At 47.1% G+C, this 23,635-nt stretch overlaps 1 protein-coding gene across 1 annotated transcript in view; it reads left to right on the forward strand.

Annotated features, from left to right (window-relative positions):
* Positions 1-246: 246 nt before the first annotated feature.
* LOC119458238 (uncharacterized) overlaps positions 247-23,635 on the forward strand; it is a 79,718-nt gene continuing 56,329 nt past the window's right edge. Inside the window, exon 1 of the mRNA XM_049670883.1 lies at positions 247-704. The gene's annotated coding sequence lies outside the window, so the exon portion shown is untranslated. The remainder of the gene's footprint in view (positions 705-23,635) is intronic.

The following is a 23,635-nucleotide window of genomic DNA, read 5'->3' on the forward strand; positions in this document are numbered from 1 at the left end:
TCACTCAACGCCCTCACGGCGCAAGCCCTGCAAACGCGCGCACTCCGTCTGCTAGCCAGCAGACGACAGACAGCGCTCGCCGGGCACCGCCGCAGGAACAGACTTTTATACGGGGCAGGGTACGGAGCGCGAGAGGTGGAGAAAACGGCCGCTCGCGATTGGCCCAGGCGTCGCGCGACGTCACCGATGGCGTCGGGGGCGCCACGCACTCCACGTGTTCCTGCGCGCCGCTTCGCCTCCATGTTTCAGTCACACGGCGACGCGCTTGCAGAGAGAGTCGATCGCCCTTCGGCGCGGTTCACGGCGCGCTCGACGTTTTCAGCTGGGAGGCGCCTTTGTGCGTGCGTGTGTGTGCTTTTGCTCCCATTCGGCTTCGGAGCCGGTAGCGTTAACGGCGCGCAGCCGGCAGTTCAGCGATCCCTCGGAGGAAGAAAGCCGTGAGACAGGAACCGGCGCTCCGCTGCGGCAGCATCGTAGGAGCACCGCCCCGCCCTCTTCAATTTTCCAAACGGTTCCCTGACGTTCTGTGGACCCGTGGCTGTGATACCCGTCAGTGCCGTTTCTTTTGTTCGTGCGTCTGACAGGATTAAACCGAGGGTGCGCCGGCGAACGGTATCTCTGGTGCCGTACTCTGCGTGACACCTGTGCTCACCGGCTCTCATCTTTGGATTCCGGCGTGAAACTTCCGCTCCTGACTTCGCTTCGTAAGTGTTCTCTTCGCGCACCTTTTTGTTTCGTTTAGGGTTCACATTCTTTTTTTTTTCTTTTTCTTTAGCTCGTGCGTGTTTGGTTCGCTGACGTTTGCGCGTTCGAGCACTTTGGTCGGTTATGGTTATGACGTGAAGGGAGAGTTCTGCGACCGTCGGCAGATGAACAAAAGAATGAAACAGAAATCCTTGAAATGAGTCGTTCGGGTCGCGCAGCTGAGGGCGCGAACTTCGCTAGCAGGCTCGTGGTATGCGTTACTGAGCCTGCGTCAAACAACCAGAGACAGCGATGAGTTTTTAACTCTGTACCTTTTCGCAGTAAGTGCGGTTTGAGCAACTCCGATGCGAGAGGCATTCAACTTCTATTCCGTGCTGCGAAAACGAGTGTCTTACATTTATCTTTTGTTTTTCTGGACAACTTGTTTGCAATTTACAGGAATATCGCCGAGCTGATGATCCGGCACGCTTTGGTAGGCTTTCCTGAAAAATAACGGTCATTCCCTTTTCAAAAATCTCATATGGCCAATATGCGTCGGGGCATATCCAACAATATCGTATTTGAACACACATGAAACCTGTGGGTTCACGTGAGCCTATTTATGCGCCATATAAGATTTTGTTTATAGATTTGCTGTTTGCGTGCCCTCTGGTATCTCTCTGTCATACGTTCTCCACTATATGATAGGATTTGCGTGTAGTTCGTTACCAACATACGTAGGTGATGCTTCAACATGCCGGAGGACGATCGGTCATTACGCGGTTGCTTAAACGCACACACACATACACATCCTCCAGGGACCCGAATACAGCTATAGGACACAATTGCTCTTCAAGCTGATTTTTATTTTCTAGTGGTATGTTACGAACTCCAAAACATTTTTTTAAATATAAATACCGCGCGGTTAGATGCCAAGAGCTGCATCTCCACGTCCGTGGAACAAGTAACTATCTCCTCGTCTTCGCTTTGGTACAAACTGCATTTCGGTTGCTTAAACGCAGACATGAAGATGGGACTACGTGTTGTACATTGTCATGTTGGTGCTGCATCCTTGATTTTCACGCAATCTCAATGAATCCGAAACAAACTGCAAGGTTGCTTTTACTCCGTCTATGACAACACACGCAGAGAGAGAGAGAGAGAGCAAGGAGTGGAAAGGCAGGGAGGTCAACCAGAAGAGCGTCCGATTTGCTACCCTGCACTAGGGGTAAGGGACAGGGGGAATAAAAAGAGAGGTCCAGATAATTTCTGGTCAAGCGGATGACAAGGATTTGAGTAAACCACTTCTGTATAATTCCACACGCAACGGATTTCATATCCAGAATGAATAAAGTGTTAAGTCGCCGCTGTTCCTGGTGAAGGAAAAGCAAACGGAGAAACTAATATTTTATTATCATCTTTAGAGGAAACTTTTTCGCCCTTACTCGGGGATTTCGGTGCATAATTTGCGAATTCAGGTGCCAAACAAAGCGTGCCAACAGTGGAGATGGTGCTCTATAACCCCTCAAAAGAGATTTAAAAAGAACGATGAGGCGCTTGTCGCTGAAATAATTTCATAATTTATAAAAGCTAAACAAGTATCGGAAACGCCGAACTCTCTGACGATAGTCGGCTATTGTTCCGGGTCCTGCGCACGACTTTATCGTCAATGCTGGCTAGCAAATACCTCAGTGATTTCCTGGAACTCTGGGAATTATAAATGTTTAGAAAGTGCGCGGAATATATTTGTGACAATCTGCAGTTATTCGTAGAAGGTCAGTATTCAAAAAGCATTTCGGTAGAGGGGACGAGGCGCGGAAAGTCATCAGTTTTAACGCTATGGTTTATCAGTGTACATAATACGTAAAACACTAATTCTAAGCCATGGATGAACATACATGTGTTTCTCGACACATGGTCTCTCTCAGACGTGTCTGCTTTAACGTTGAAATGGTTTTCACCATCCTTACAGAATCATGGAATGGTTGTAGTACTGTGACTTCGCGGACTTTTCATTTTCTTCGTCTACCACACTTTGAATTAGCATGGTGATAAAAGCTTCTGTCAAATTCTTCTAAATTTAGGAGTACAGATTTTTGAGCTAGTCGGTTCGTTGCAGTAATGGAAGTCATAGCGCTGAATTGACCCGGACAAGAAAGACGACAGGACCTGCGCTGTCGTCTTTCTTTGAATTCCCACAGCCCCAAGGGCCATTCATCACATTTATGATGATGCGATAGCGTTACAACCTGGACGTTAACCTCAAAAGCGCGAAAGCTGAATGGAGGACACTGCCCAGAAACTTGGCAGCCCAAGTACTGGGCAACTGAAAGTCCAAATGGACAACCCGGAATCATAATAATGAAGCGACAGAAACAGAGACGGTAAGTTGGATGCAGAGTATTGAAAAAAAAAAGAAATGAAAGACCATGGAGCTTCACGAACACAGCAAGGAAGAAATCGGGAGAGAAAATCTGTCACAAAACGCAAAGGACAGTGCATTGCTATTTGAGTCCCTAGCTGACTGCTTAAGGACAACAACATACCGTAGCAAACATTCGCAGCAGTATGAGGCATACGTGTCTGCTGCAGCAAAAGTCCGTAGTCGACTGAGCACTTCGTAATAGAATGTGAATTTATTCAGCTCGCGAGACCCGTAGGTAGCGTCCACTTTCCAGAAGCCCTGGAATTAAAAGTCGGATGGAAGCGTTAAGTCGTCAGCAGTTGAGATAAATAAGATAAGTTTAGAGTATTGGCGAAAAAAAGAAAAGCAGAGAAGAGGTCGATAGAACTGGAGTTGTTGCAGTCATAGGTCACTGCAGAGTATTGGCATAGCACTTTTAATACGGAGAAGAAGAAAAAAAGATCAACGAGGGAAAGGCAAAATTCTAGACTGAGATAGATGTGTGCGAGAGAAAGAGAGAATTGGGATGGGAAGTGAGATGAAAATCTGTAATAGATCAAGAAGGCTTGGTGACTATTAGTAGCCGCCCCGTTGCAAATGGGATGCCATTGGAAATAATAATAATCAAAGTGGAGAACAGCACTAGAGAAAATGTTCTTCTTATATGTAAAGGCAGAAATGCAGAAATAGTATATTGTACAAGATCAATGGCAAAGAAGTAAGCTATGGTGCAATATCACACAGCAAAGGGAGAAAAAAAAATCGCAAAGGAGGCGTCTTATGATAATTCAAATGGCATTGCCCCACTGTTTGAACTCAGATTACGACCTTTGAGAACGCTTAGTCACAGGAGAAAACTTTCACATAAACGTTACTCGAGCATAGCGTTCAGGAATGGTATATTAACTATTGAACATACTGTGTCAGAATGTCTGAGTGTCCATCCAGCGACATGTGTGGAAGCAAAATGGTTTACCGAGGCGTTAGGTTATAAGGACAGGGAAACATAAACAAAAGGGGATGCTCATATCATTATCATCATCATGGAAGCTGTTTGCCTGTCTTGATTGCAGCTGCACAGAAGGTCACCATAGCAACGAAGGAACAACAGTGACCAGTGATATCATCGAGTCACTAAAACAAAGTCAATGCAAAAGTCAAGTTGGCTTACGGTAGCACTGATAAGTCTTGCAAGCTGCTCGACGTTCCACGTTTAATTGCGGCGTGATGAAATGGGAGCGCTATCACAATACCTCCATATCTCCGAATCGTTCTATCCTCATTGTATCCCTTTGATACGGTAGCAATCGCTTAGCTATAAAGCGTGGCTCAGTTTATTATTAGCGTTCTTCGTGGCTCGGTTTCCTCGCAGGAGAGCCAGATAAGCACCGATGTGTCTTACGTTCGCGTGTTGTTCATTTTGTTGAGTAATTTTCAAACCGTAAAGAAATCACGATACTCTCGAGCCTCCATTGCGGCGACTAGATAGATGATCGTACGCTGACCGTATAGACGCTATACTGAAACATCCTCCCTACCGATCATCAGCCCAGAAGGCAGTGAATGCAGTATTGTTCTTTTTTGAAAAACGACTTGTTTGTGCAAGCGCCTTTGACGGCGTGCAAATGTGTCTGCGCAAGCACACACACATTCGCAGCCGTCCTGCCTTCCCTCTCTTCTTTCAATTCCCCTTTTCCCTTCCCCTTGTACGGCAGCCAACCAGTCGTTCTTCTGATTGAGCTTCAAGCCTCCACTCTATCTTTTATTTCTCTATCTCTCTCAGTTATGGCTGTCGTTAAATCTAGATGATTTTTGTTTAGTAACGCGCACCGCGCGTAGGAATTTTTGGTAGTCTCAGCCAATATTGTCGGCCGTTTAATGTTCTGAAAATCCTTCCAACGGTCGATATTAGGAACTAAATGAGATGAATTATTGTTATACAACAAATTTGCGATAAAAAGAAAATACGAGAATCTACAAAACCATTCGAAGCCTGCCGAAGAACGTGGAAAAAAAATCCATGTACGCTCCAGACGTTTTCATCCGGTCCGAACATGGCGCCGCACGCAGATACAAGCGCCAGAATTTCACCTAGTGTTTTTTCATATAAAACTCAGTACCGCTCCCTCACTTAAGCTTTTCCTTAATTTGGTTTCACTAGACAAACGTCTTTTTATTATTTTTGCTTGACTGAAATGATTTAAAGGAGAAGTTGGCGCCTTTAGGTTGCACTGGCTACGGCTCGTTGCACGGAAAACAAAATGCGCCAGAAAAGGCTCTGAATACGGACAAAGGACATGAATACGCACAAAGTTCTACACACGATCGAGTACGGGAAGCTACCAGTAATAGTAGGTGAGCTTGCATAAACATGCATATCCATGTGCAGTTTCATAAATAAATTTAAACAAATTGTGGAAATTGTCCGAGAACACGCAGAGAAATTCGTAGTTTTACAGTTTAGTCGACGAACGCAAGCTGACAGCATAATGATATAAAACTAACTTAGATTTACTGGACACACAATCATCCGTAGCCGTGTGACCTTTGTAGTTGAGGCCAAGGATATGTAATATATTAAATACTGAGGTACTGGTATTTGCAAATAAATATTTTAAGTCAACAAGCGCTCTTCTCTGAAACCCCGCTGTAGATATAGAGATGCTTAACTCGAGTTCGAATAGCATGACTCTTCGTCTATATACAGTATTCAAGCAAGAAATCGACCGATTAGTGGCGAGGGCAAAATGTGCGCAGTTGCATGTGCCAAATGGAAGCTTTAATGATGACGAGATTTTGGCGAAAATATATTCTCTGCCAACGTTCTTGCACACGTCACATATGTCGTGTTTCTTTACCCATAAGGGAGAAAAATGATTCCATCATCAAGAGCCAGATATCAAGGTGACTCATGGGCACAGTGTCAAGTGAGTCATTTTAAGAAGGCGCGTCGCAAGATGAAGAGAAAATGAGAAAAAAACTCACAAAATTCTACTCGCCAGTAAGATCAAGAGAGGTTTATTGTACCTTCCATTTCATTTCAATTGCAGTATACAGTATAACGCACCGTTGTTTTATTTTTCTACATTTCAGCTAATGCAGAGTTCGGTTCCAGTTGCCAAGAGCGCTGCAAGGTCCCTGTTGCCCACAGTAGACTGATAAAATGCCACTGCGAGCATTATAGCATACGTTAAGAGTCGCCTTAGAGGAGGTCATTCGTTGGCACTGCAAAGTTTACAACAACAACAAAAAAAGTATGTATGACCTTAACTGGCTTGGTGCGGTTATGTTATAGGTGGGTCCGTGCGTCACGAATCTGCTACTATACGAGTAGAAACGAGCAGATGTTCGAGACGGAATTTCAAGCCACACGTTTTTGTTTTCTGTTTTCGTTTTTTTTTACCTTTATTTATTTTTTGAACTGCCGCGCGCTGCTACCCTATGGAGTTTAAGAAAAATTTTCAAATAAAGTTTCCGCGTTATCCCACGTCGCGGATCTTGTCGCGTCGTTCGCGCAGCTTTCGAATGCGCGCTATAGAACACCGTTTACGTCTTCTTTTCTGCCGTCAATTTCTGAGCCCATCTGTTGTCCGCGATATGCGATTCTGCTGCTTGGACCGCTGCTGCTTTCTTATTGGCGCAGTAGCTCTCAGGCGTGCGAGGAGGAGTTTCGCCGCCGCGGCGCTAAACACACACAAGCAGAAACTCTTGCACGCTTCAAGTTTCGGCGTCGCCACACTTGAACGACCGCGTGCGTCATCATCGCCCTTTGTGTTTTCATTGTCTTTTATTGTGTTAGCTTTTGTCGCCGTCACGCTTTTGTGTGCTTACTGCATCCCCCCCCCCTTTCCCGGGTTAGGATACGAGCGTATAACTGTCGTCTGCTACGCGCGCTGTTCCCGCGCGTTCTCGTCGTCTGCCCGACAACGCGGGAGCAGACGGAGCGGAACGGGCGATTGTCACACCTTCGGGACCAGCTGTCGTCTGCTACGGGCATTTGCTGCCGATCTGCTGCATGCGTCACGTGCCACCACAGTGTTTCGCCGGCCCCTCGCAACCGGTGGTATTTATGGTTCGCTTTGGTTTGGTCTCTGTGTCTCCGTTGTTTTTTGTTGTGCCTTTTGTTATTAAGTCTCGTGAGGTCTCGCGTGCGCGTCACGGCTGTCTGTCGAGGGCCAGGGACAAGAAGAAAAAAAAAAGTGCGTCGTCTGCTAGCGGTGACGAACAGTTCAAAATTTTGTGTCAGCTTTGGCCAGCACGATTCGTTCGCAGTTTCGCAAGTTTCTGGCATTGCCGAGAATGCATTCGTGGAACCCAGTCATACGCTACGTGGCTACAGTTAGAGAACGCGCGTTCGGAGTTTGCTTGTCGCTTGACAAGTAAATCATTTTTCACCGCATATTTCTTCGGGTGAGCTCAACCTCAGGAGCTCTCCGAAAGCGCGAAAAGCGATCACAGCAACAAGTTTCGGGCATCTATAAACCTAATTCTTGGTTCATTCTTTTTTTTCTAAGTATTGTTATTCATTGACATGTCGCTTGGCTTAATATTATCTTCGCAAATAAGATTGGCCGGCACCTCTTATTAAGAACCACTGTACCCGTCGAAATTAATTTTATTGCGATAGCAATTATATGGACACTCCAAGCGGATCTCTGCCGTCGGCGTCGCCGTGAGGTTCCGTATAAAGTCCAAAGGCGATAAAACCGCCGCCGAGCGCTGTATGTTGTATGCGCGCGTGAAAACACGCGAGGGACGCGCACTTTCACGGGGAGCGAACGCACGGCGGAGAGCAAATGCGACGTCTTCCGTGGCGCGAAAGGCCGTGGAGGGATGGGAGAGGGGGGGGGGGGGGCGATGTCGTACTGCGGCACCAAATGCGTATCTTGCGACAGGGCGCAAGCGAAACTGGAATCTCGCAGGCGAAAGGAGGAAAGCGGGAAGGCAGCGCGGGAGTGAGGGGGTTGCGGCTTCTGCTCTGCGAGCAACTGCGTACTTGTACTTTGCGCCGCAGCGGGCGGTCGCACGCACCGTATCTTGAAAGCGATCTGCAACACGGCTCCTAGGTTTGTATGCGCTGTGCTTTCGTCGCTAAGTTTCGGTTGAAGCGATAAGGCTGTTTCACATGACGCGATTTTCATCGCGCCGGAAGAGCGATTTCCGTCGCGTGCGACTAAAATCGCAGTCGCAGTGCCGACACCGCGATTTTCGGCTGCGACCAACCGATTGGTCGCAACGTCGTAGCGATCGCTGCGATTTTCAGTCGAAATTGCGCCGAGAGCTATTTCGCGGTTGTTTTGGGAAGTGGCGTCGGTCGCTCAACACAACGTTTATAGATACTTCTTGTCTATATAAATGTTGGCTCAACAAGCCTCCAACACTGTAACTAATTGAGTGAACCGAGCTATGTATACATTACATTATGTGACCTGTGCGACGCACAAGCAAACACGCATATGGGTACGTGTTGCATCGGATGAAATAAGGACAAATGTACACATTGCAATTAGTTTTATAGAATTTAATTGGCCGTTGCGTGAAAGCTTCGCCTCATGTCGATTCAAGGAAGTGCATTGGATCTGCATCATATTTTTTGCCAATGCTGCTGGCTATCTTGGCCATTACTGGGCGGCCACATTTGTACATTTCAACACAAAGTTGAATAAATGACTGCGGGGCAATATATTAAAAAAAGAAGATGCTTGCATCACTGCAAGTACAACAATCAGAACATGATAAAAACACATGCACATAAGGTGCACACAAATGCTAAAAACATGAACAGACGTACGGAATCAGTTGGCTGCCAGCTATTGCAAACAAAAAAATGTATAAAAGAAAGCACAGGCCAACGCAGCAATGGGACCACGCATAATTATTCCCCTTTCCAGATACATGGGCTATAGGAGAAACACACGTGGAACCTATAGCAGTTACCTTGAGGTATAGCAGCAATGGAGACTGTTGAATTCCGCAGCTGGCCACTCAACCACTCAAGTGTGTTCAGTCTGCATGTACTTGTATTAAACAAACAAACCTACTCCTAACAAGGTACTTATTGTTTTCCGTGGAGCTATGCCGCTGCGCTACGTACTACAGCATACTGACTTAAGCTTCTTCCGACAGATTCACAGTATACTAATTGTGCGAGACACAGGTCGAGAAAGTAGACAACGCCCATGTCTGTTAGAACGCAATGATGCTACGTACACAAGTGACTGCAGCTCCTAAAAATTGTGGTGTTGGTTCTTACGCCTTTCGAAATATTCAGAGAGGAATTGTATATTTAATTACAGCACACGCGCCGCGATGGAGGAACCAGGCTGGCGCTAAGATTAAAGTTCACAACACAAATTGCATTGCACGTTCAGTATTTACTAACAGATGATTTACAGCTTCCTTCTGGGGCCGACGTGAGCTTTCGGGTTGGTGCAAGAATATTGCTAGGAGCAGGAACCGCTTATGCGCAATTACGCGCAATATACACACATCCTTCCTTCAGAAACTGACGTTAAGCACGGGTAGCGCGAGGGTCTCTCTGCATTGACATGATGACTTCGCTGCAGCCGAATTCCGAATACTGCATATGCGATGAGGACAGTTATATGGGCTTGTTGATAGGTTCTCTTGTAGTTTGTTTTAGCGCAGGCAGAATGACACGGACATGAAAGACACACGAGACAGCACACAGTGCTGAACGACAAGCTGCGAACAGCTGTTTACGTCCGCCATGTCTAGACGCACTGAACAGCGGTAGTGTGCGGTCATCGAGTTTCATCTATTCATGTTTGCTTGTGCGAGCTGACGTCATGCTTGTTAATTCAGTTGGTAAGCGAATGTGTCCAAGTTTATACAGCTGATAATTACACTGTCCTTACTTCGTATAGCTCTCTGCTAATTTGCTATCGCAGTTGATGCTTCGCCTTTCGGGCAAAACTGCGACTTTTTGGGCACATGCACATTTTCTCAAACGCGTTCATATCTTTCTAGCTAAGATTCCCGCTTCTCACAGTTAAGAAATGCACTAACCCTAACAAAAAGTTCTAAACGATGCATAGCAACCTAACGCAAGATCACGGACAGCGAGCCGTCACACAATGTCGACAAGCGTCTTAATTGGACCGGTCGCGTTCGTGGGGCTGAAACCGCGACGGTTTCCTTTTGTGAGAACTACTGGATAGTATTCACTGTACTATACTTACTTACTATTAGTAATAACTACTGGACAGCGCTCCTGATTAGTTTAAATGTACAACTGTTCTACACCGTAAAATAATGCACTCCCTTAAAAGCGAAAAAGGTTTGAATTGGACTATAAATCACACCTTGACACCCAAAAAGGGTGTAAGTTACATTTAAACCGACTTTCACTCTTATTCACGTTTAAGGGTGCACATTATTTTACAGCGTACGTAGCTATCCGCGATTAAATGTTCACGTAATATGCAACGGACTTATGCTGGTGGATGTTTAAACGCGGCATTTGTCGCGTGCACCAGCGCAACGGCGCTGGATGGCCGAGGACCGTTCCCGGTGTCGACACCGGGAACGGTCCTCGGCCATGTATGAGTTTTTACCGCCGCGTAGAAGCGGAAGACCGGCGATCTTACGAGCCTCCATTCACAAAATAGCGAGAAGAAAGTAACGATAAAGAACGCTAGGAGGCGCCATTACCACCGGATTCGGGCCGTTAGGCGAAGGAAAAGCCTTATTGCTAATCCGCTGCAGGAGCCGAGCTCCATTGCGACATATGGGCGCACGGCGTCGACCTCATCTTGCTTCGCGGTCGAGCCCTCCGCGCCTCTTGCCGGTAATTCGGCGCAGCGCGTAGGAATTAGAGACTGCAGGGCGTGCTGCGCCCCCCCCCCCCCCCCCGATTCGCCTTCCTGCGAGCGATAAAGTAGTCCCGGGCTTTGGAAAACGTCCGCAGAACGCGAGATTTCGATTCGTTCGTTCACGTCTGTCTTTGTGCGTTCACTCGTTCCTTCCTCCTTACTGATTCTCTGTATAACAACTATCGCTCGTTTTGAAGCGAAGCTTTTTTTTTTTTTTTTTGTACGAATAGGGATCGGATTGAGCAAGGAGTGTGTAAGCCGCACGGCAATGAATACATTTCAGTAAAAGTTCTGAGAAAGGTTCGCTTTTCTCCGACTCACTCATATGCGTGGGATCCGTCGTTTCTGTTTATTTTCATTTATACCGGAACTATTAAAGGACCGTGTTCTTCGGGAAACTTCCACATACATCTCAGTGAATCGACGAGCATCTACGTTGCCCACAATCATTACCCAAAACCTAGGAACGGCTAGCTGTTGGGTAATTATCTGCTTCACCACGAGTATTACTTTGATATGAGAGATTTCTCTACAAACACGTGAGGTGTTAGTGTATTTTCGGCCATTATCAAAATAACAGCTGTAGACGATCTCAAGAAGCAATTGAAATATTGTGCTGAGAAATTGGTAGCATTCAAGCAGAGATAAAGCAACCGCAGACGTTCAGGTTAATGCTATAAAGAAAGAAAAGAAAAATAGAAAAAATCTGATAAACAGTAAAGCAAGCGGGACCAGCCTTATGTACAATAAATCGTCGTGATGCACTTTACAGAGTACTGTATGCCCAACATCGCAAAGAGGAGTGACCGCAGCTATGGACGCCATGCTAACTCACACATTTCTTATTGTGGTTGCTGTTGTTTATGAAGTGATAGAAATATATATATATATATATATATATATATATATATATATATATGTGTGTGTGTGTGTGTGTGTGTGTGTGTGTGTGTGTGTGTGTGTGTGTGTGTGTGTGTGTGTGTGTGTGTGTGTGTGTGTGTGTGTGTGTGTGTGTGTGTGTGTGTGTGTGTGTGTGTGTGGTGTGTGTGTGTGTGTGTGTGTGTGTGGTGTGTGTGTGTGTGTGTGTGTGTGTGTGTGTGTGTGTGTGTGTGTGTGTGTGGTGTGTGTGTGGTGTGTGTGTGTGTGTGTGTGTGTGTGTGTGTGTGTGTGTGTGTGTGTGTGTGTGTGGTGTGTGTGTGTGGTGTGTGTGTGTGTGTGTGTGTGTGTGTGTGTGTGTGTGTGCGCTAAGCCTGACCTTACCAATACTGTAATAAACGCACACTTGGAAATACAACAGCCAAATAAGGAACAATGTGATCGTATGTAGAAACTACGCTGCAGGAGCAAGTATAGATCCTGAGTAAAAATTTTCGTAAACTTTTTCCCCCTACGTTTTTCTCCTATAAACTTCGTCAAGACAGGTGTCGATCATTAGAGCAGGCTGTAGAAGTCTACGCATTAATCAGCCACTCCCGGAGCAGTGGGAACGCTTGACATTCGCTACGCTTTGAGGCAACTCATTCGGCCATATGGCACAACGAAACCTGCAGGTTGGCGGCTGAAGAAGTTTGCCTAAACCTTTCGCTCGGCAATTGTTTTCCTTTTTTTTTTTTTCCTCTGCCAATCTCGCGTCAAGTCAGCCGCCTCCTCGGCGAAACGTGCTCGCCGTCTCGAGGCCGTTGACGTCATCACGCACTTCTTCCGTCACATACACACTTCTGAAGGCCGTTCCATCTTCGTCTGACGTCGTGTCGTGCTATAAGCGCCTATAGCTAGTGAAAGCGGTAGTGCATAACGACGCTGGAGACAAAACCAGAGAGAACTACACAGGACGAGTTGGTGAACAAGAAAGAGGCAACTGTGGCGGAACCGTTCGCTGACTTTAATAGCAGTCTTAGAAGAAAAAATTCACCGCCCATGCACCCCGTACAAATGGTTCTTTCTTTCTTTCTTTCCTTTCTTCCTTCCTTCCTTCCTTCATTCTTTCCTTCTTTGTTGTCCCTGGCTCAAACGCTCATATCCTATGCGGGTAGCACCACACGTGATTTTATTATCGTTAATCGTGACGTAACCGATGAGCTTGTGGTGTTATTGATGTCATGACCTATTAGTCATGTTAGCCATACATTCATACCCTTCCATGCCAATTTTGTCATATACAAAGTGAATGAGACGCGAGTTTTAGATGGGTTTTTAATAGGTTTATTTCCGCCGGAGGGTTTCTGTGGTCGGACCACGAGTGTTTAAGCCTAGGCATATACAGCTTCGCTGTAAAAAAAAAAAAAAAAAAAAAAACAGGGGAGGGGGGGGGGGGGGGGTCAGAGTAACGCACGTGACTCCTTCTCTATTCTTATCTTCCTTCTCCGCCCATGGATTTCACGATGTGTGTCACTGCAGGTACATTGTAAACATCGTCAGAACAATGCCACGAGGCGTAAACTAGCTACGACGCCAACACCCCGTTACCCCCCCAACATCGGTTGCCGGAAAGAGTACGTTTAGATACACGATGTTTCACTTAACTGGGGCCAAACTTTAATAAAAAATATGGAAATTCCACGTAGCTGGACAGAATCGAGGTAAAATTTGCCGTCGCTTGGAGATACTCGGATTCTTTTTTCATTCCGCCTAATCGCATATGTAGTCTTAACTAATTAATCAACTTCTCAATATTATAATTACATCAAAAGCGTCAATGAGAAAATTGTAGAGAAACACGAGTAACTCCCGGTACAGCGTTATGGTGTTCAATACGTGTTACATAAAAGTGTTTTTCCAAGCGTGAAAGAAGCCCGCAAATACACTCTAAGTGCGCCGAGCGGCCAGTGGCGTGGCAATTTAGCCTGTATTCGCGGGATTCTATTCCCGAGCACAGGCATTGGTTACATCGCACTAACAAATAAAAAAGCACAGAATAATATTGAGTGAAAACATAGGTAATATACAGAATGAGTCACAAACAACCATTGCAGAGAATACATTAGGACATATTAGGAGAAACATAACAAGGCCACCGCAATGAAAAGAAAACAGCTACAGACATCGCCGGGCGAAAACAAATCTGTAAAGTAAAAAAAAAAAAATAATTATATGAGTAGGTGGCAGTCGTGAGCGTATTTGATCTTCAAACTTAGTAATGTCGAGTTCTGTGGCAATGTCTTATGATTTATGGCGTTCCGAACATTAAGTTATTGCACACGGTTAGAACGAATATACATAATGGGACGACTGGCAGTTAACGCGTTTGACTTTAAGTGGAAGGTCACGACGTGAAAAGATAACTGGTATCGACTGAAAGAAATCATCATGAAGTGAAGGATGGTGATAAAGCTTATGAAAACGGGATAGGCGGGAAATCGCCTGACGCTGAAAATTCCCTGGAAAAGTTCCTGACCCCGCACACAGCAGCAGTACTGCGCGTTTAGTGTACTACAAAATTCTTGCAGCACAGACAATCTTTGTAATGAAAGCGGTAAAATTACTTTGTGATTAAGTTTACACCATCGGTCCATACATCTATGGGGTATATAAACAGCTCCTACTGCCTCACAGACAAGCACAGCTGTTGAAGAGCGGTTTGACTTCACGTAATATTGAGGCTCTTTCAAAAGCAACCTAAAAAAGAAATTAACAAAGCGGCTTAGACTGGCATTTAAATTACGCTTTCAGAAGTCTATTTTCGTTAATGCTCCGGTAGTAGTTTCATGACTACAAGAAAAGACAATGGCCAAAGTTGGATTTTTTTTTAATTTCGTACTGAAAGGATGGCGCCGTTACGTCAGCGTGACGTGACAGATTCCAAAGTATTACTTTTTTAGGTTTAGGCCGTTCCGGCACCCGCAAAAGTTTCTCAAACTTGCCAAGCTCGGTCTGTGGCTCCTTTAAAATACAATGCTGTGGACCGTTACCGACAAAACGATAACTGTAGGCCCGAGCAGAAATCGATCACGTCACGGCGAATTGGTGCGGAAACGTGAAGGAGGTGTTGCCTCCTGTCGTTCGTGTTTGCGTCTTGTCTGACTTACCAAGAAGCCGCTGACGGTAAGAATGCTTTTTTTTGTTCTATTGCGATAGCAATTATAGGGACTCTCCAAGCGAATCATTGCAGTCGCCGTTGGCGTCGCCGTGAGGTTCCGTATATATTTAGGTATATGTACGCTAAATGTCACGCCATCGCTGCATGACACGCCGTATATGCGGGTTACATTACCACACCATTCTATCACTAACGCTGCTCACACCAGGTCTTACATTGTCGACAAAATTATTCCTCTGAATTTCGAGAATGGCAGTCCACAAACAAATGTCACGAAACAAAACACCGATGGCGCATGCCTTTCATCCTAAATCTTCTCAGACTTGTATATTAGAAGTGCGCAACAATAACTGAGCCAAAACCTTAAAATGATGTAACTTTATTGGCGCGGCCGCGCACAACCTCCGGAATCGGCATAGGAAAGAGTTTTGAAACATACCCGATACAGAAAAGCGGTGGCAAAGTGGCTGACAAAGACGTTGGTTTTAATTAATAAGCATAAATGCTGATGACGATGAATAAGCATAAATAAGCTGATGGCAGCATTCAAACAGAGGACCCCTAGCACAGCACGTCGTTTCTACTGAGCATGCGTTTACTTCAATTCGTACTGCCACAGCTACGAGTCTCACGCATTGTTTACTATTCTAATGTGTTACTATCGCATTCATTTCTTCGCCTTTATGACGAAACTGGGATACTTTGATTTTATTCTGGCTCACCGATTTCCTAATACAGTTGGAATAATTTTTCGATTACGTATTCCTCAAACCGGTCATCGCCGCAGAGTCTCTAAAGCGCTTTCGCAAGGCTTGCTTGTCTACAGTCGACCTTTAGTAAGAGTGTGCGAGTTTCGACGCACGCGCCGAGCAATCGGTAAGCGTCGATAGAGGCACGATATAGGCCCGCCCCCGCGCGAGTGATCAATCCGCGTCGCGCGACCGCGCGCTCTCATTGGGTGTGTTGAGTCCTCAGGTCTTCGTGTTTACAATAATAGGCTTCACCATTGGCCCGTTCCTCCGGACTAGATTTTTTTTTTTTTTGTAGTGTAAGCTCTAGTTGTGCACACGTTCGTGGTTTTCTTGTTGCCGTCGTGGTTTGCTTTCTTTTTCGCACCGGTGCTATGACGTGCGATTAAGTTTCGAAAGGGTGACACGCTGTCAGGATGTCTGGCGTTTCTTATTTGCTACTTCTTTTTTTTTTCCTGACACGCACACGCAGCATCATCGATAAGGTCGCACGTTGGAGCTCAGCAAGTTCGGTCGTTTTTCCGTTGACTCTTGCCATTGTTATTGGACGCGCGGTTCTCAAGCAATGCGTCGTATACAGAGAAAACGTGCCTTTATTTTATATTTTTTGCTATATGCTTATTTTTAAAACCAATGTCTTTCTTAGTGAGTTAAAATCTTGAGTTTTTAGGTTCCAGAACGACGATATATGATTACGAGGCACGCCGTTGCGGGGGATGATTCAGGATTAACTTTGACCACCTGGGGTTCCTTACCGTGCACTCAATTCACGGTACACGGACGCTTGTTCTCCTCCTCCGTTTTACTGCTCGCGCTGTCCTCGCTATCGCTGTCTTTCATCCCCAGGTGCGCTCCTCGTTCGCCCTTTCATCATTCGCTGTGCTCGTACGCTAGGTTACACCGAGGGACGACGACGCTCAACACAGGAACGGGCGCCTGAGAGCAGCGCTGCCCCCCCCCCCCCCCGCCCCCAAGAAAAAGAAAGAAACAGTGTAGCAGTCTGACGCTTCTCCTACTCCCCTCACGTGAACGGTGACGTGGTAGAATGCCGTGCGCAGTGACACCGCCCCACTCTCGCCCCCAACTTGCTCAGGAAGACATTGTTTTCGATCGACATTGTTCAACTGAAGGTTGAACCGCCATCTAACATTTCCTTTTAATTGTCTTCCTTACACCCATCGTATCATATCCCCTCGGGAGTGAGACACTTCTTTTTCTATTAATGTATCTGAATTTCGTTCTGCCTGTAGCGACCTTCCTCGCAGGATTGAAATAATTCGGGTCTCCGTGTTTCCACAAATCAAACCTTCTCTCGAAAAAAAGAAAATAATAAAAGAGGAGAAAATTCCGCAAGCTCGAAAATACCTCCGCGATCTCTAAAAGACTTCAGCGCTCGGGGCTGCTGTGGATCGCTGCGTTTGTTTTGAGTCTAAGGGGCCCACATGCAAGCGCTCTCCCGGAGGCATTGAGACGCTGAAAAAACGAGGCACGGCGCGCACAACAACCAGGCGATGTTTATGCATGCCCTCCGCAACGAGGCGGTTCTCTTACGAAAAGTGAAAGCAACCGCCGCTGCAGATCGGTCGTTGTGGCTTTGGGCACGAGTTCGCCGGTTCGTTTTTCAACCTCGGTGGCCCCCCATTGCCGTGGCGACGAGATGCAAAAAAAAAAAAACACTTTTTGTACTTATATGTATGCGCTCCTCAAGAAAAACCCAGGTGCTCAAAATTAATCTGGAGCCCTCTGCTACAGTGTCTCTGGTAACCCACTGTGCAGTGTCGGGATGATACCCCCCAGTAAAACGTAAAAAGAAATAAATAAAACTGTAAGTAAGCAGTCGAGAGAGACGAAAGGGATAAGGAGAGAGAGAGGTAGGTTAGACAGAAGGGAAAATTCGGTTTGCTACCCTACAGTGTGGAAAGGGAAGGTTCTACAAAGGTAAGTAAATGAAATTACGTTCCGGGTTGTTACGTATGAAAACCACGATGCAGTTATTTGGTATTTAAACCACCAGGGGTCGTTTAACGTGCACCCAATGCACGGTACCCGGGCGTTATCGCCTCCGTCAAAATGCGGCCGCCACGGCATTGGATTCGATCCCGCGACCTCGTGCTTAGCAGTGCAATGCCATAGCCACTACGCCACCGCGGCGGGCTGATACGTCAGTAGAGAAAGAGAGACAGTCAGCACGGTCACGTGGTCTTCAGCGCGCAGTCCTGGGCTGCGATAGTGTGCGGTTACATCGTGACTGGTCAAGCAGCTGCTGATGGACAACCCCGAACTAAAGTTCGATTATAAACGAAAGCCGAATGTGGTATCTTAGTTAAGAAACTAGGTATAAACGAAGTGATGAATGGTACAACTATGGATATAGATGCATATATAGAAAGATAGACAATGTCAGGTTTCTCCAGACCATCTGAGTTTTCCCTTCAAATATATATATATATATATATATATATATATATATATATAGAGAGAGAGAGAGAGAGAGAGAGAGAGAGAGTTACAGAATGAATATCAAGAGAAGGGAAGCGCAGTTGAGGACGGCCGAAAACTAGGTGAAGTGATGAAGTTACGAAATTTTCAGGCGCAAGTTCGAATCAGCTGCGCAAGACAGGGGTAATTGGAGATCGCAAGGAGAGGCCTTCGTCCTGCAGTGGACATAAATATAGGCTGCTGATGATTTTATATATATATATATATATATATATATATATATAGAGAGAGAGAGAGAGAGAGAGAGAAAGGCAGAATGCGGCGATATCACCTGACCGAATGTGCTGAATAAAATTGAACGGAGAAAGGAAAGGAATACTAAAAGCAGAAAAAGGAAAGAGGGAGGACGATGAAGAAACAGAAAATAGTGCGCAGGCAGATAGTGAGTCGGAGAACTCACTAAGCCCCGTTGACGGTCGGTGTCGCGTGCGTATACACTCGAAACCTCGCTCTCGGTCGGCTTCCTCCAATCTCGTCGTCTCGAAGGCAGTTACGGCCGTCTCACTTCCGACGCACTGTACGAACACTGCGTGCTCTGAATACAGACGAGGGAATAAACGACAGTGAAGGGGTTGGTTTCAGAGAGTCACAGAAGCCTCGCATAGGAAAGTACGCATTCTCTGCGCAGGGGGCGCTGCAGTGCAAAGGCACGCGTGTGCATCGAGACGCGAAAGAAGCCCGACGGTTCGAAGAAAAAGTTCGGCACTTCTCGATGCAGTATGCAGAGGTCGTGCAGGTATACAGCTTCGAGCGACTCGGCTTTACTGGCGTCGCCTTTTGTTTGCCAACGCACGCGCGCTCGCGTTTCCGCTTGAGCGCGCCAGCCACCGTGGTTGGGACTCGCGCTTATAAGGTGCACAGGCGGCGCGCCGTGTATGCGGTCGTCTATAGGCGCGTATACCCTAAAAGGCGCGAGGCTCGGGAGTTTGTTTTATGCCGATTCGCACCGTTGTTTCTCGGGCTCGCGACGCTCTATGCATAGCAGAGCGCAGAGCAGGGACTGCCTCGACGTCCTCCTCGCCCGCCGCTCCGTACAGGGCGGAGACAACCGCCGCCATTTTCGTGCCCGCTCCGAGGGGCGCCATCGAAACGCGGCAAGCGTTCATGTCTCGACACGCGAGCTGGACATGGCAATGGCGGTTTTGGCGACGAGAGCCCCGTCAAAGAGTGGCTCCACCCTGTACGGGGGCGAGTAGGACATCGAGGCACCTATATATGGACTCCTGCGCCGCCATGAAAACATGAGTGGCAATCCTCCCCTTTGCCTTGACGTCGTCGTGTCGGCCATCTTGGGGTACTGGAACGCCGAAGAATCACCGTAAACGAGAAACGCTGACAGCATGACAGGCAGACGCGTCTTTCTCGGAGCGCCAAACCGAGAATAATCCGGTTGAAAAACGGTCACCGCCGAAAAGCGAATCAATTTACGCGTGATAGTATGACGCACTGGTGACGTCGTGCTCGCCATGTTTGGACACTATAGCAGGGTGAGCATCTGCGTTCGGGACATCGCATGAGGACTATCCCTCGTGTGTTAGTCGGAACGGAGACGGGCGGGCCTGTTTGTTTTCCATGCCTTGAAACCTTGACGCGGGTGGCATAGGCATCTTTCATATGCACAACCAAACGGAAGGCGAAAAAAAATTAAGAAGAACGCGGTGCCCCGGGGGGCAGTAAGAAATTTGCTTCGTGAAAGGTCGTTAGCTCAAACGCACGTTGAGCTGTTTAAGCGCCGCGAACAATTCCGAATGCTTCTATCTCCGGCTGCGCATGACGTGGGGAAGAAAGAAGAACTCGTGCGTTACAAAAACATTGTGACGACATCAGACGTCAAAACGAAAACACGAGAAAGCATTCTGCAGGCTTTGCGGGTTACAGTCGGTCCCGACAACAGCAATTAAAACAATGAAACAAAGAACAAAACGCCGCTATGACAAGCATCCGTTGCGAAGGCTTCGCAAAACTTCGACGCAGCAGGGATGGATTATGAAAGTGCAGACGTGAATAGTCATTTTGTCTGTGCTACGAAATGCAGGGATTTGCTTCGCGTATTACGTTAAGCAGACGGTATACTGCGCACTGCCTCTCAAGTGAGGTTCGCTATGAGAAACGCGAAAGCATAGTTTGTCACACTTAGGTTGCCGTATAGCGTCATCTTCATCGCGCGATTTCATCACCAACGCCAAGAATTTCGCGTGGCTCGAGTCATCACCGAACGAAACTTGCTCTCATAACCGGCCCGTAGCTGACACGCCGCAGCCACCGCTGACAGTTTCGCCACGTCGGCCGCATTCACGTCGTTCTTATATAGCTACGCGGAGTGCAATCCGGCGCGTGCGCTGTGAGGTCGTAAAATCAGCACGGAATTAAAGAACAGTGCACGGGTTTGTCTTGGCTGCGTCTCTGTGGCTGCGAACGACCTTTCGGACTCTTATATTAGCAGCGTTATGTTAACAGCCTGTAATGTCCAACGCATCGCTGTTTATGCTGCTCGGAGATTGATATGTGATTTTTTTTTCTCTTTTTTTCCGCGCGGCAAGCTTAACCCATAGCCTATATTAGCGTTTTGATACGCTGGAGCGAAAGTTGAGTTGTTGATATTTTAGGATACCGATTACAAAGAACTCATTAATTTAGTATTAGATTTCACTCACATAAACTTTCGTTGTTTTTATTTCTTTCGTTTTTCACAAAGGTACCCACTGCGGCCGGAAACAAAGGCGAACAAGTTGCTTTAGTTTTCGAAGATGCGGAACCGTGTTTGGGCGTTACAGGGGTTGAGGGCGCATGTACTGTGCTTTGGGTGCACGTTAAGGAATGTCGCGTGGTCAAAGTTTATCGGGACCCCTTCACCACGGCGTTCTCTCATAACCCAATTTAAACACGTACACGTTACACTTCACATCTCTCTTTTTTTCATTTCTTTTTTTTTCACTGCTCAGCTCGCACGCATCCGGTATCCTCGATGAGCCTTATAACAAGTCGTGCTACGCGGACTGACTTTCTGCGAATATTATCTTTATATCTCTTGCACATCTCATTCTGCAAACGTCAAGAGAATGTCGTCGCCGGCAACAACCGGCGTTTACCGGTTCGAACTTGTAGATGTATTTGAAACTGCTCCTGGATAGTCGTGACGCCGACAGCTCCAATTCCGTTCGAGTCAACAACCAGTAACAGCTGTGAAGTGTTCAAAAACGAAGATTAAAAAAAAAACGTCTCCCGCGCCTCATTCCACCGTACATGTGCGCTTTGTGTGCCGTGCTCTCCGATCACCTCTGCGTCTTAAATACGGTGACCTCTTCGCGGTGAACAGTGTGCGAGTCAGCACTGTCACGTCTGTCATGTCGATGACATAGCTTCCGTGATAGCGTTTCTCCAGCAAGATACGGAGGATCAACCGAACTTTAGGGCCTGCTTGTATAGGGGGCACGCACTGACGTCATCGAGTCCGCCATATTGTTTTGTAGCCAGGGGCTCATGGAGGAAGAAAAATATAGGAAGGAGCATTACGTCACGCATCCAGCCTTGGCAAGCGAACGCTTCGTGTAGGTGGTGGCCCAACGCGTGACCTCTTGCGTCGAGATCACGGAAAATCGAGACTTGCCGAGACGTTTGGTTACCGGTAGTTTTTATTCGGTACGCGCTCGGCCGGCAGCTGCTCACATGCAGGAAGAAAAAAATTAGTGTTTCGTGGTTTTTTTTCCCTTGGTTTTATTTTTGTTTATTTCAGGAGTTTCAAATGGTTTCCAATGGGCATTGAAAAAAAATCAACCGGGAGTACTAAAACCTACCGCGCGCTCTGACGTATCGTCCGTGATGTCACGTTTTTCTCGAGTGTTGGTTCACCACCGTCGGCGACAATCGCGTTGCGCTATGCTCCGCCCTATATTTTCCTTCCTCTATGCAGGGGCTCCATTCTCGACGCTAATGGCGGCTGCACGGTCGCCATTATCCGCCACGTTGACTCTCTGATTGGCTGTCGAGTGGCCACGTGCTTTAAAACCGCCTATGAGCTTCGTGTGTGCTATTTGGTTAAACTTTGCGTCGCAAGGTGTCGCTACTGGCGTTGTCGCTTCCGTACACATTTCCAGTAACCCCGGCGTTACGCAAACGCTGATATGTATACGGAGAAGCTATAACTTTGTCTAATGACTACTAATTGAAAAAAGACGGACAGACACCGCAAACCCGTAGTAGGGGACAACCTAAGAAGGTATCCAACTTCTACAGAATTTATATAAGTGCGTCAGCCAATCATGTTCGCGCACTTCCTTTAGAACATGACGGAGGCGGACTTTCAGCATCACCATCTCTCAGAAACTGTACACAGTAAACATTTGAACAGCTTTAAGACTGATAAAAGTGCGTTTTCTGTGTAAGTCACCCTGAAACACACCTATTAATATCCAGTTCTCGAGAACATCACGCCTTGTAGACAGGAGGCCAGATGCACCGCGGTTTTGCGGACGGAGTTTGCATTGAATTCTTACGTCGCGGGCGCAAAGCGTAGCGTGGAATTCTTGAAAGAAAGATGCTGCGGAGAAACAAGAATAAAAGAAATGGAAGGCAGGAAGCTAGCCACTACAGAAGCCGGGGATGGCTACCCTGTACTGGGAAAAATGGAGAGGTAGAAAAAATTTGAAGGACGCTTAAGCTTCGCCTTTAAGAGTGGAACGCGATAGCGTTCAAAGATCCCTGACTGTTTGTCAGGCTTCCCGGCAACTGCAGCTTTATTTTATTTTTCTGCACCTTCGCCTCGGCGCGCCGCTGCCGAGGAGGCGAGCGCCATCTGGATGGTGTTTTTGCAAGCAACACCGACGGGGACGCACCACTGCATGAATTGTAGAAATGCTGGAAAAGGGGTGTTTGTGTTCGAGTTTCCGCATAACAGAAGTATGTTTTCTCGCTTTCTCGTATTACAATCCGACGCGTCATGCCCCTAGGTTGTGGTTAATTCGTACTTTACGATTTTTCTTACGCATTTTACTTTGAGAAATTCAATTAGTTCACCAGCGCCGCTGCGCCTCGCGGAGGGCCTGCGTAGTCGGCGCGGTTCGGGACGCTTTTCGTGGCCGGACACCGCCGCCGACACCGACGCCGACACCGGATTTTCTGCGACACGGGGCCCATAACGCTACAGCGTTAAGATATTGCCGGAGAGACAGAAAGTCGGCGGTTCATCTTCGCAGCAGTGGTCAACGTAACCAAAGTGCGAATCAAGAAAAGTGTACCGCGAAGAGCACAGAAGAGCTGGAAGGCGTCGCTGGAGCGAGGAATGGCGGCTGCTCTCAGCCGCGCGTGCCGCCGCCGCCGACAGCTGTGACGCGCAGCGTGCGAAAACCAGCGAGGCGTGGAACAGGCGGGCGTTTATAAATGTCAGGCTCCCGTGATTCCTGGAAGTAGCGGGGCGTTGCGTGCCAAGCCC

Source organism: Dermacentor silvarum, chromosome 7 (assembly GCF_013339745.2).
Source record: "Dermacentor silvarum isolate Dsil-2018 chromosome 7, BIME_Dsil_1.4, whole genome shotgun sequence".
Taxonomy (NCBI): domain Eukaryota; kingdom Metazoa; phylum Arthropoda; class Arachnida; order Ixodida; family Ixodidae; genus Dermacentor; species Dermacentor silvarum.